The 10,326-nt window shown below is 56.1% G+C and overlaps 1 long non-coding RNA gene across 1 annotated transcript; it reads right to left on the bottom strand.

Annotated features, from left to right (window-relative positions):
• Positions 1 to 5,598: 5,598 nt before the first annotated feature.
• LOC311422033 lies at positions 5,599 to 9,052 on the bottom strand. Its single transcript, XR_014685146.1, has 3 exons — positions 8,825 to 9,052; positions 6,826 to 7,091; positions 5,599 to 6,252 (listed from the first exon to the last, which is right to left on the bottom strand). It is a non-coding gene; the product is annotated as an uncharacterized lncRNA (long non-coding RNA).
• Positions 9,053 to 10,326: the final 1,274 nt, after the last annotated feature.

Consider the following 10,326-nt stretch of genomic DNA (forward strand, 5'->3'; position numbering starts at 1 on the left):
GGTTTGACATTGCTCTGCGTAGCCCGTATTTTAATGCCGGAAAAAACAATAGGAACACGAAAGCGGCGCGCTGGTGCAAGCTGCCCCGGCGGCAGCTGATTTCCCCGCTCTGCCCAGTGGCTACAGCACTGGGAGGGTCAGGAAATGGGGGCGAAAAGGGGTCTGGATGCTTGGTTCAGCTTCAGAGGCAGCCGGTCCCAGAGCAATGCCGTGCCCAGGGCTGGCAGGAGAGGGAGAGCAAAGGCACGGCAGGGACAGGGACAGGCAGACGGACACTGCCACCCCTGAATCCAAAGCGCCCCCAAAACCCCATGTGCAGGCTCCGTGAGGCTGGCAGAAAGCTGCCCTCGGCGGAAAGAGCTGGTGGTGACTTCACAGGCTGATGGCTGTTTGTGAACCCAATGGCTTTACATGTGGATCTATTGATACGCACCCTAAACTTGCTCATTTATTAATATAAATATCAACTAAAATAATACAAGTACACTCTATACTATACTAATGCATACTGATGCACTAATACAGCAGTTAACAGCCCTAAATGCACCCACCCCGCTGTGTTTAGCCCCCCACAAACCCCAGAAGCACAGCGATGTGTCTCTCCCCAAAAAGCTCCAGCACCAAGAGCGCTGCCACCAGCAGAGGCCGTGTTTGGAGGCCTCACCATTGCCACCAGGCACCCCTCACTCGCTCTCGGAGCCGCGGTGCTCACACCATGAGCGCTCACCGACGGGGCCGGCTGGTCTCGTGGCCACCTCTGCAGACAGCATGCCTCGGGGGCGCGTGGTGCTGCTTCTTAATTAGAGCCTCTTCGTTAAGTCTTATGTGCCCTTCTGTGGTCCCCCGTTTAATCCAGGGAGATTATTTTCTGGTGCCTTTAAAAAATAAAAAATAAAAGCCAACCCCCCCAGACCCTCCAGTCTTCTTTCAATTCTTTTCATTTCACCTCATTTAATTCCTCGCCGGCTTAATGACTCCGTAGTAATGAATAAGATGAAAATTAGGGCTTAATAAGTGTTAAGGAAAGACAGTTCTCACTGATGAAGGGAGCGCGCTGGTGGGAAAGCAGCACCTGGGGTGAGCACAGAGATAAGGCAGAGCTCAGCCCTTAGAGGGGTGGTGCCAGCTCCAGGCTGGAACCAGAGCAGTGCCGGGGCACAGCCGGGACTGGGGATACTCTGGTCCCAGGAGAAAGGTTCTGGGGAGAGCAGGATGGGATGGACACAAGCAGGGGCCGATATTGGTGCCCAGGGGTGTCCCCAAATGCTGGGGTGCACCCACTGCCACAGAGCGTGGCTGCAATGGGACGGTCCCATCCGTGGTAGGGCGATGCTACAAAGCCCCACAGCTTCTCCTCCTTGGGGTGTCACCCACTAGGTCTGGGGACATCACAGCCATAAATCCAGCATGATTTGGGGATCAAAAACATTACAACATCGCAGCACAAGGAACTGACCTGCTATCAGCCATCCTGCTGGACCTAATTTCTGCCTCCGTGCTGGCTTTGCACCAGGAATCAGCGTCCTTCCGTGGGTGGCACCAAACTTCTGGGGCTGGAGCCTGCCCCCGCCGGCTCCTTGGTCAGCAGGGCCGGGGGCGAGGACAGCAGGACCCGTAATCACATCAGCCCCGGCCTCTGCTGCTAATGACAGGCCAGCGGGGCACTCACATCGCATTAGCTGAACCTGGATGTGCGCTGCAATTAACAACGATATTGGGGCTGACAGGTAGATGGGGAAGGCGCTTAGGAATAACTGACCTGCCAGGAACAGCAGCCGGTGCCTCGACCCCACACACATCCAAATCTTTACTGCCTCTGGTACCACCCCGTGGCCTTGCCCAGCATCCAGCCTTGTCCAGGTGTAGGGGAGGCTTCGTGTGGCACATGGGGATGAGGAGGAGAGGATTTTGTGGTGCAAGGACTTGAGGTTGCTCAAGGGTTTTCCCCATGCAGGGGTGAGCCGAGCTGCCGAAATCCTCGCCCGAGGGAGATGGAGGTGGAAAAAAAACACCTCACATAGGTGCAAGAGGAGAGTGGGTGAGAAGCTGAAAGAGAGATGGGCAAACCACATCAAGCTCAGGAAATTCCCGGAGCCAAAAGTAATCGACACCGAAATACAATCATAGGGCTGAGATAGAAAATATCAGAGGGGATCAAAGCCCCTGCCTTTTTCCCAGTGTTTCTTGTGCATCTGCTTACAGCTGCTAGAGAAGATGGGAGAAGAAAACCCCCCAAAAGTCACCGTTTTGTGGCAGGCACCTGAGCCAGCAGGGAGGAGAGTGGGAAGCCCAGGCTGGAGGAGCAGGAGGAGCAGGCACCACGCCGTGCTGTGCCATACCGTGCCGTGCCATGCTGTGCCATGCCGTGCCATGAGCTGCACTGTGCTGACAGGCGCCTGCTGCTGTGCTGGGCTGGGCAATGAGGGGGTGGGTGCATCTATTGCAAGGGGAGCGCGTCGTGCTGGGAAAATAACTTATTTAGATGGGGAAATTTATTCCCGCTGGCACTGTGTACTATAGATCCATAAATAATCAGCCCTTAAAAGCAATTGCCTCAACTAAATCAGAGAGGCATGTAAACATCCCAGAGCTGCATGACTAACGGGGGGAACTCGTACCGTAGGAGAGCTTCGCTGCCGCCTCCACGTCTGTGCCGCGGAGCCTCTCCCATTGCTGCCGACACAGCGGCGCAGGCGGCCGTGGTGTGAAAGCTCCCAAAAGGAGCTGCCGAAGGTGCCCGTGGCTCTGCTGGTGCAGGATGAGCCACGTCCCAGTGACCCTGGTGGTGACGTGACCCACGGCAGAGGATTTGGGATGTCTCCTGCCAGGGAGGTGCTGGGTGAGAAGCAGGAGCGGCTGGGGCAGATGCGAGGACGCCCAAGGGCACAGCGCCAGCCCTGCAGGACCTCGCTGGTGGCACGAAACTGAGCAGGGGAAGCGGAGGGGATGGAGATGCTGATGGGGTCTGGGGGGGCAGCATCCCCATCCCCTCCACCTGGCCCATGTGCCCCAAACCCCTGCTGCCAACGAGCTTTGACTCATTACCAGGCCAGAGAGCAGCACTTGGATTCAAAAGGATGCTCCAGTCACACACAAAAAGATAAATTAAATTTCTTTAATTATTATTTTTTAAATTATAAACCCTAATAAGTCTGGCCCCACCATCACAAGCCAGTTCAGAGACTCCCTCACCATCAAAGGGGATGGATGCTCCCGCGCAGCCCGAAACCAGGAACACCGACAGTGGGGATTGATCACCTGGTTAAGGGGGCATTGATTGGCCTGGCCTCATTAACATATCGTTAGTGTCAAACCCTTGGCTGGCCCCGCTCAAGCGGGCCATGACCTGGATGGATTGAAAAGCTCCGTGCATTGGGGAGGGATGGGAAATCAGTAACCAGGAGCCCCGATCAATCGCGTCCCCTCCTCAACCTGCCACAGCTCTCACCGGGAGTGGTCCCCACCCGGAGCATCCCCCAGGGGACCAGGGCCCGCGGGGAGGGTTTCTCTGGGAGCTGCCACCCCCTTTACCATCGCCTCCCGGGTTGTTTTTAGTGCAGTGAGTCAGTAGCCCCATATAGGATTTCCATCTGCGCTGCGTGAGGCCTCGCCAGACTGTGTTTTGGGCCTCCGTCCAACTGAAGCTGAGGAACTAGTTGGGTTTGGTTTGTTGGGTTTTGTTTTTTTTGTCTTTTTTTTTTTTTTTTCATAACTTTTGCACACACAAAAGAAGAGGGAGAGGAGCCAGGGCTCCTCCTGGGCCCCTTCCAGCCTGACACATCCCATGCCCCACCTCGTGAGCGATTTACCTGCGGGGTACAAGCAGCGTGCAGCAATGACCTGGTCCCTGCTGGTCCCAAACCGGTGGTGGGTCACAACCTGGGGCTGGAGATCCCGGCTCCTGACTCTGCAGGAAAACCCACGTTTGTCCTGAAGGTGTGAGCTGCAGGGTGGAGAAGGGATCGTGGAAATGATGGGAGCTTGACCAGAGCCAAGCACAAGTCTTGGGGAGGGCTGGAAGGAGCAGCTTCATCCAGCACCACGGGGCAGCTGCTGCCCAGCACCATGGGTGATGTTTGCCCTGAGCTGTGCTCCTGGAGGCATCTCAGCCCCCTGGGGGCTTCCCTGCTGTTCTCGGGGCCGGCGCACACAGGAGCCTCTCCGCATCCTCCGCGTTCAGGTGGAGAAGCGATTCCCAGCTCCCAGCCCCCGGGGGCGGCAGCAGCATTAGAAATGTAATCAAACATGCAGCACAAGCCCTAATATTTGATTGCAAGCTAATGAAATCCTGGCGTTGAGCAAGAGCAGACCGGGCGTCTTTCCAAGGCCACGTAAAGCGCTCGGGGCTGTTCACAAGCCAGCAGCGAGCCGGAGGCGCCCAGGCAGGACCAGAGCCCCAGAGAGGCCACAGCAACACGTGCAGGAACGGGGCTGTGGGCAAGGTCCCGTCTCAGGAGCCCTTTGAGCATCCAGCATCACTTCTCTACTGCTTTTTTTGTACTAAAAGTCAGATTCGTTGTGAGAGCTACAAGGAACTGGGGTGCTGGGGGACACAGCAGGCAGTAGGGGTGGCATCACACAGGGCAGGTGGCCCTGGGAGGTGGCACCGAGACCTGCACTCATCTTGGGTGACCATTTTGGGAGCCCTGAGCTGGGGAGGATGTGGGGATGCTCCCTTCACCACCGCGCTGCAGGCATCATTCACATTTATGATGGGTTTTCAAAGCAAAAAGTGCTAAGGGCAAAGAAATTGTGGTTTCCCAAACCACCCGCACGGATTCAGAAAAAAAAAAAAAAAAAAGCTAAAAAGTTTCTTTCTTGCCTTTTTGCTGGTGTTTCCTCCACGCTGACGCTGCCCATCCACTCTCGTCATGGTTCATTTTCTGCATGGGGCAGGTTGGTGCGGGGCCTCCTCAGTGGCAGCCAGTGCTCAGCCCTTCGCTAGCACAGTTAGATGCTCTAACACGGCAAATTAATTAGCAGCGATGTGTTAAGTGCCCGGGAATCTCATAACTGTAATTGCAGCACGATGCTCCTGCGAGGAGCATTTGATCTCCCATCGATTAACGAAGCGGGTTTCCCCCTTTCACGAGATGTCTCGCTTCCCACTGGCTTTTCGTGCCAGTGGTTTTGCAGAGGGACGATGCCACCAGCAGAGCTGGGGGTGTGAAAATCGTGGCATCGCACGGCAACACCCACAGCACCTCTCGGCTCCTAGGGGTACCCCAGAAGACACGGGGCAGATGCTGTATGTCCCCAGTCCTTGGTGGACGACCTCCCAAATTGCAGTACAACCCTGCTCCCTCCCTCGTGGTGGTTGGGGAGTCCCGAGGGGTCACCCCCTTGGTGTCCCAAGCAGATTTTTTGGAGCCTCGCCTTGCCAGGCTCAGCTGCATGGCTCCAGCCCTGGGAGAGGCACTCACTGCTGCCCTGCCTCCGACCCCACCACCTGGCTGAGGGGAAATTGGGATGGGTAAGAGGGATTCATCTGCATTGCAGCGACCCTGCCAACCCCAACACTTTACAGGAACGACTACACATTATTTTACGAATAAATTACGCCTCGCCACAGATTTCCACCTGTTCTGAGCATCTCTGTGTGATCTCTGCGGCTCTCAGAAAGGGAGCGGGAAACAGGACTCTGTTCTGCAGGCAGTGGAGATGTTTGAAGCCTCCTTCATTTCTCGTTTCAAGTGTTTATCCCGCTCTCCCCTCACAGCTGTGCCTCCGCCGTGGCAGGCGGCTGCGGCTGAGCGCGGCGAACCCTTGAAGGAAAGCTTCCACTGCCCAGCGTGGAGGAAGCGCTGTCACGAACATTATTCAGCCACCAAAGGGAGAAACAAAGCCCAGCTACACTGAGCTGGCATCTGGATGCCGGGACTGATTGCTGCCTTTTAATTAGGGGCCGAGCTGGCTGCCTGCTCGGGGCAGCAGCTGCTGCGTGGTGGTGAGCGGGGCAGGAGGGCTCCAAGGGTTTCCGCCATGGTGCTGGAGGCAGAGGGGTGCTCGTGCACACAGCAAGGTGCAGGTGAACTTTGTTCTCCCAGTCCCTCCCTCCTCCACATAACGGGCAAAGAATTGAATAGCAAGAATTGCTCTGCTGTCCCCTGCCACCTCCAGACCCCAGGTGTGTCCTGGAAGGAGCCTCACCAGACACTGCCAGGCCCCTATGAAATGTTTCTTGTGCAAGGAGTGTCCGTAGTTCCTCTCCGGAGCTGTGTGAGTGGGTGGCTCTTCACATTACTTGACCACCTAGCAAAATAAAGGCAATTGTAAAGCCTGCCCCAGCCTTCTGAAAACCAAACCAAAACAAGAATCCCCCCCTCCAGCTTCCTGCAGGCATCCTCTCCCTCCTCTCCAGCTGGAGCCCACTGGCCCCAGGGTGCAGGGACCTGCAGGATGCGATGGGAAGGGTCCCAAAGCCCCTGCTCTGGGAGGAACGAGCAGAAGGCTTCACCCCATCTATGGACGGGATGGAAAAATAAGAAACTGTATGAGCCAGGTAAAGTGATGCAAAAGATCCCAGGACACCGTCATCCCCTGTTACGTGCAAGTATTCCAATTAATGTTTTGCGCTGGTTTTGCTGTTCTGGCACACAAGAACTTTTTGGAGTGACGGAGCCAGACTCCACCTGTGGAAGAAGCCACAAAACAGGACACAGGGACCCCAGCTGGTGGCAGAGCTGTTTTCAGAGGAGGGGGAACCAGTCACAGCCCTGTCATGGTGCCGAGCAAGGGGCAGGTCCCCTTCTGCCCCCACATTGCCAAGATGAACCCATCTGCAAACCAATACAAAGCCAGAGCTACAGCTCTGGGCTGACTTACAGCAGGATAGTTTTGCCATTGGTTTTCCTTTACGATGCTTTTTGAACCACGTTTCCCTTCCTGGTGGGCTGTGGGCTCCCCAGGATCACCTGGAGTTGCTGCATGGGATTTCGGCGCAGTTTTACAGCACTGGGCTTCACAGGGCATTCAGCAGCCACCTTGGGCCAGGAGCTCTTCTCATTATGTCGTTTGCAGCTTTGGATGCTTGATTTTAAGGAGCTGGTGAAGCCATGGATCCCAGCTAACAAACACTGTGAGATAACCTGCTAAAAACATGTCATTTAAAGCATCTGAACATCGTCGCAGCAGAATTCAGTTACACCAGGGGCAGTTTTTTGCGGGACCCCATGGTTCCCATCCCTGTCCCAGCCCAGGACAGGCAGATATCCCTGCAGGGCTTGCAGCCAGCTCTTCTCCCAGCACAGCCCCCTACCCCAAGCCCAAAAGCACAGCAAAGGTCACAAAAATCGCAGCCCCCACGGAGCCTCCCCAGGCTCTTTTACCAATGCCCCCAAGCCATCACCTCTCCCACCCACTTCACCACGCAGACAGCTGCCCTGGCGCTTGTTTCCCAAAGCAGAAGCCGTGATGTGTCCCTCGGGGGGTGCATCCCTTTGGGCAGGGGGGGTTCCTGCACCTCGTGCCCAGCACCGTGCAGGCACCAGGGCTGGGGTGCTTCGGCACAGCCACGTGCAGGGGCCAGATGAGCCGAACGGGCCTCGGGAGGGGAAAAAACAGGGAAGGTGACAAAGAGAAAGGAGATTAAAGATTATAAACGGCAACAGACAACAACAACAACAAAAATATACAGCTTTCTCCTCAAACTGTTCCTTTAGTCCCAACAGCGTCTGCTCTGCAGAGCTCGCGCTTCAAAATTCACAGCTGCTCAAGGAAAAAAAAAAAAAAAAGAAAGAAAAAAAAAGGGAAGGCTCATGAATTATGTATCCCTGCTCAGATCAATCCTTCAGCGCGCTGTCAGCGAGGAATCAAAGCCCGAGCGAGGCAGCGGCGCTCAGCCCCCCGCGTGCTGCCCCCCGCACGCCGGCCCCGGCCCTGCTCTGCCAGCAGCTGATGGACGCGCTCCCGCTCCCCGGCTCCTTCCAAGATCCTGCGTGTTAATAATTGATGCCAAAAGCTTATTTTAAGGCAAGTCACCTTGTTCCCAGAGAGGTCCCTCTCCCTTTTCACCCCCCAGATCCAGACTATGATGGCACTAATGTGTGGGGTGGGCTTGGCCCCGGCTGTGACCCCTCTCTAATGGGGGCCCTGCAGCCCCTCAGCCAGGCCCGCAGCCTCTGCCCTCTGCGAAGTGATGTGGAAGTTGGGAAAGAGCAATAAAGGAAGGAAAGGGCCCTCTCCCACCTCTCGGTGGTGCTCTGCAGGCGTCTTTCGCAGAGCTGCAGATGCAGAAGAGAGCAGGGCACGAAGGGGGACTGGCACAATGCCACTTTCACCACTTGCCCCACAGAAACAGGGTCAGAGGTAGACTGGAGTGAGAGGAAGCACTAAAATGTCTTTTCTCCTTGATTTTCGGAGAAGTCTGTCCCTGCAGGGCACGACGTGCTGCCCCTGCACACAAGGGACCCTCTGGGCTTTGACTGCCACAAGTGGCAGCCGGGAGCCAGCACCGGGCCGGGCTCTCCCCCAGCACACCCTGGCAGGGGACACGGGGAGAGGCACCCGGTGACACCGCTGGGGGGCACGTTGGCAGAGCCACCCACCAAGACCACAGCCCAAAGTGTCCCACGAGGTCCCCAAAACAGCCCTATTTCACCTGGGAGACCCCGAGACCCTCCTAATCCCAAGGCGGGTGCTGTCACCAGGAGCCTCCACCACCTCCATGCCGTGTCAGGCCTCAGAGGGCCTCCCGGGGCAGTCACAGCACTGCTCAGCACCTCACTGCAGGCCCTACATGGCCAGCCTGGAGCCTGCTTCACGATGTCCCCACACCTCTACTTCCAGAAAGCTGCTGGCATCCCCCAGCCCTGCCCATACCCACCATTGAGGGGCAGCGGGTGCTGAGGAGAGCCGGGCTCTGCCCCAAAACTCTCCAGCAGAGCACCCAGCGCCGCACTGAGCCCTCACAGCCTGTGGCCAGGCCATTTATCACCGCACACAAACAGCTCCCTCGCTAAAGGCCACGCCGTGACACAACGCCGATGGGTGTATTTACATTCAATACGTCCCGCTAATCTGGCCTTCGGAAAGCGTCTGCTGAACATGTCCTTTCGTTCCCGGGTATCACCTCTTTAATCAGCCTCTCGTTACCGATCACAGATTGATTTCGTTTCCAGTAGCCAATAGGTTTTCCTTTTAATTTTCGGCATCACGTTTAATTAAAGCAAGGTGGGTCCGACCCCATCAAATCATATCAAAGCCTGCCTGAGCCCCAGGTGAGTGAAAACACCAGAATAAATTATTGATTAATCTTTGCTCAGATTAATCTATCACTGCCTCCCTGAGCAGCACGGGGCTGGAGCTCCCAAGGCATTTCTCTCATGGCAGCCGTGCCGTGGGTGCCGGGCACAGCTCTGTGCTTTTAGCCAGGGGTGCTGGGCTGGAAAACAGCTCTGGAGGAGCCCCAAATCCCCCTGAGTCCCCCACTCCCTTGTTCCAACGAGCCCCAGCCCAGCGGCTGCTCGCTGCACCTGGGGAGATGCTGCTAAACATGCAGAGCTCGTGAGCCTGTGGAGCAGGATGCAAGCTGCAGTGAGAAGTGAGGTTTTATTTTATTTATTTTTTACAAAAATTCCCATGACCGGCAAGTGGTGGCCACAACGGGGAGGGAAAATGGGGCAGGCAGACAAAGAGGTGCCTGCTGCCACACAAGCTGGTACCTCTGAGGTTTGCCCTGGGAAAGGACCGCGGGCTCAGGAGGGTTATTGTGGGCTGGGTGAGAGGCTGAGCACAGAAAATGACCCGAAATGCCAAAAATCGTCAGGGCCTGAAAGCAATGGGAAGGGCCCCTGCGGCTCAGCCAGAGCTGGCTCCGGCAGCACTGCAGCAGCCGGGCTGTGAAGAGCAAACACTGCTCCGGATTATGAATAAAGATCGAGTGCCCATCTTCCTCCCGCTGCCGCCGGCAGTGGCTGGCCCGCCGGAATACTAATGTCTGCTCAAAGCCGAGGCCACTTAGAAGGAGATCAGGGGCCAGGCTCTGGAAGAGGCGATGATGGATTTGCACCGTTCGGGGAAAACAGGTGGCTTCGCTGGATCCAGAAAACTTCTGTTCTTGGAATAAACTTTGGATGCTGCCAAAAGCTGAGCGGGGTGAAGGGCTGGGTGGAAGTAGATGGAGGCTGGGGAGGGATTGCCAGCAGCATCAGATCAGCCCGTGAGTCAGCAGCATTAGCTCTCACCTCAACAAGCAATCTGCAAATTGTGCAAATCTGCTTTTCACAGTTCACCTAACCCGCTAAATTGCCTCAGATTTACAGCTTGGGTGTTCACGCTCAAAAACGACTGAGTTAATGAAGAAAGGGAAGAGAGGGGGGAATTAAA

The sequence above is a fragment of the Aythya ferina genome (assembly GCF_964211825.1).
Source record: "Aythya ferina genome assembly, chromosome: 20".
Taxonomy (NCBI): Eukaryota; Metazoa; Chordata; class Aves; order Anseriformes; family Anatidae; genus Aythya; species Aythya ferina.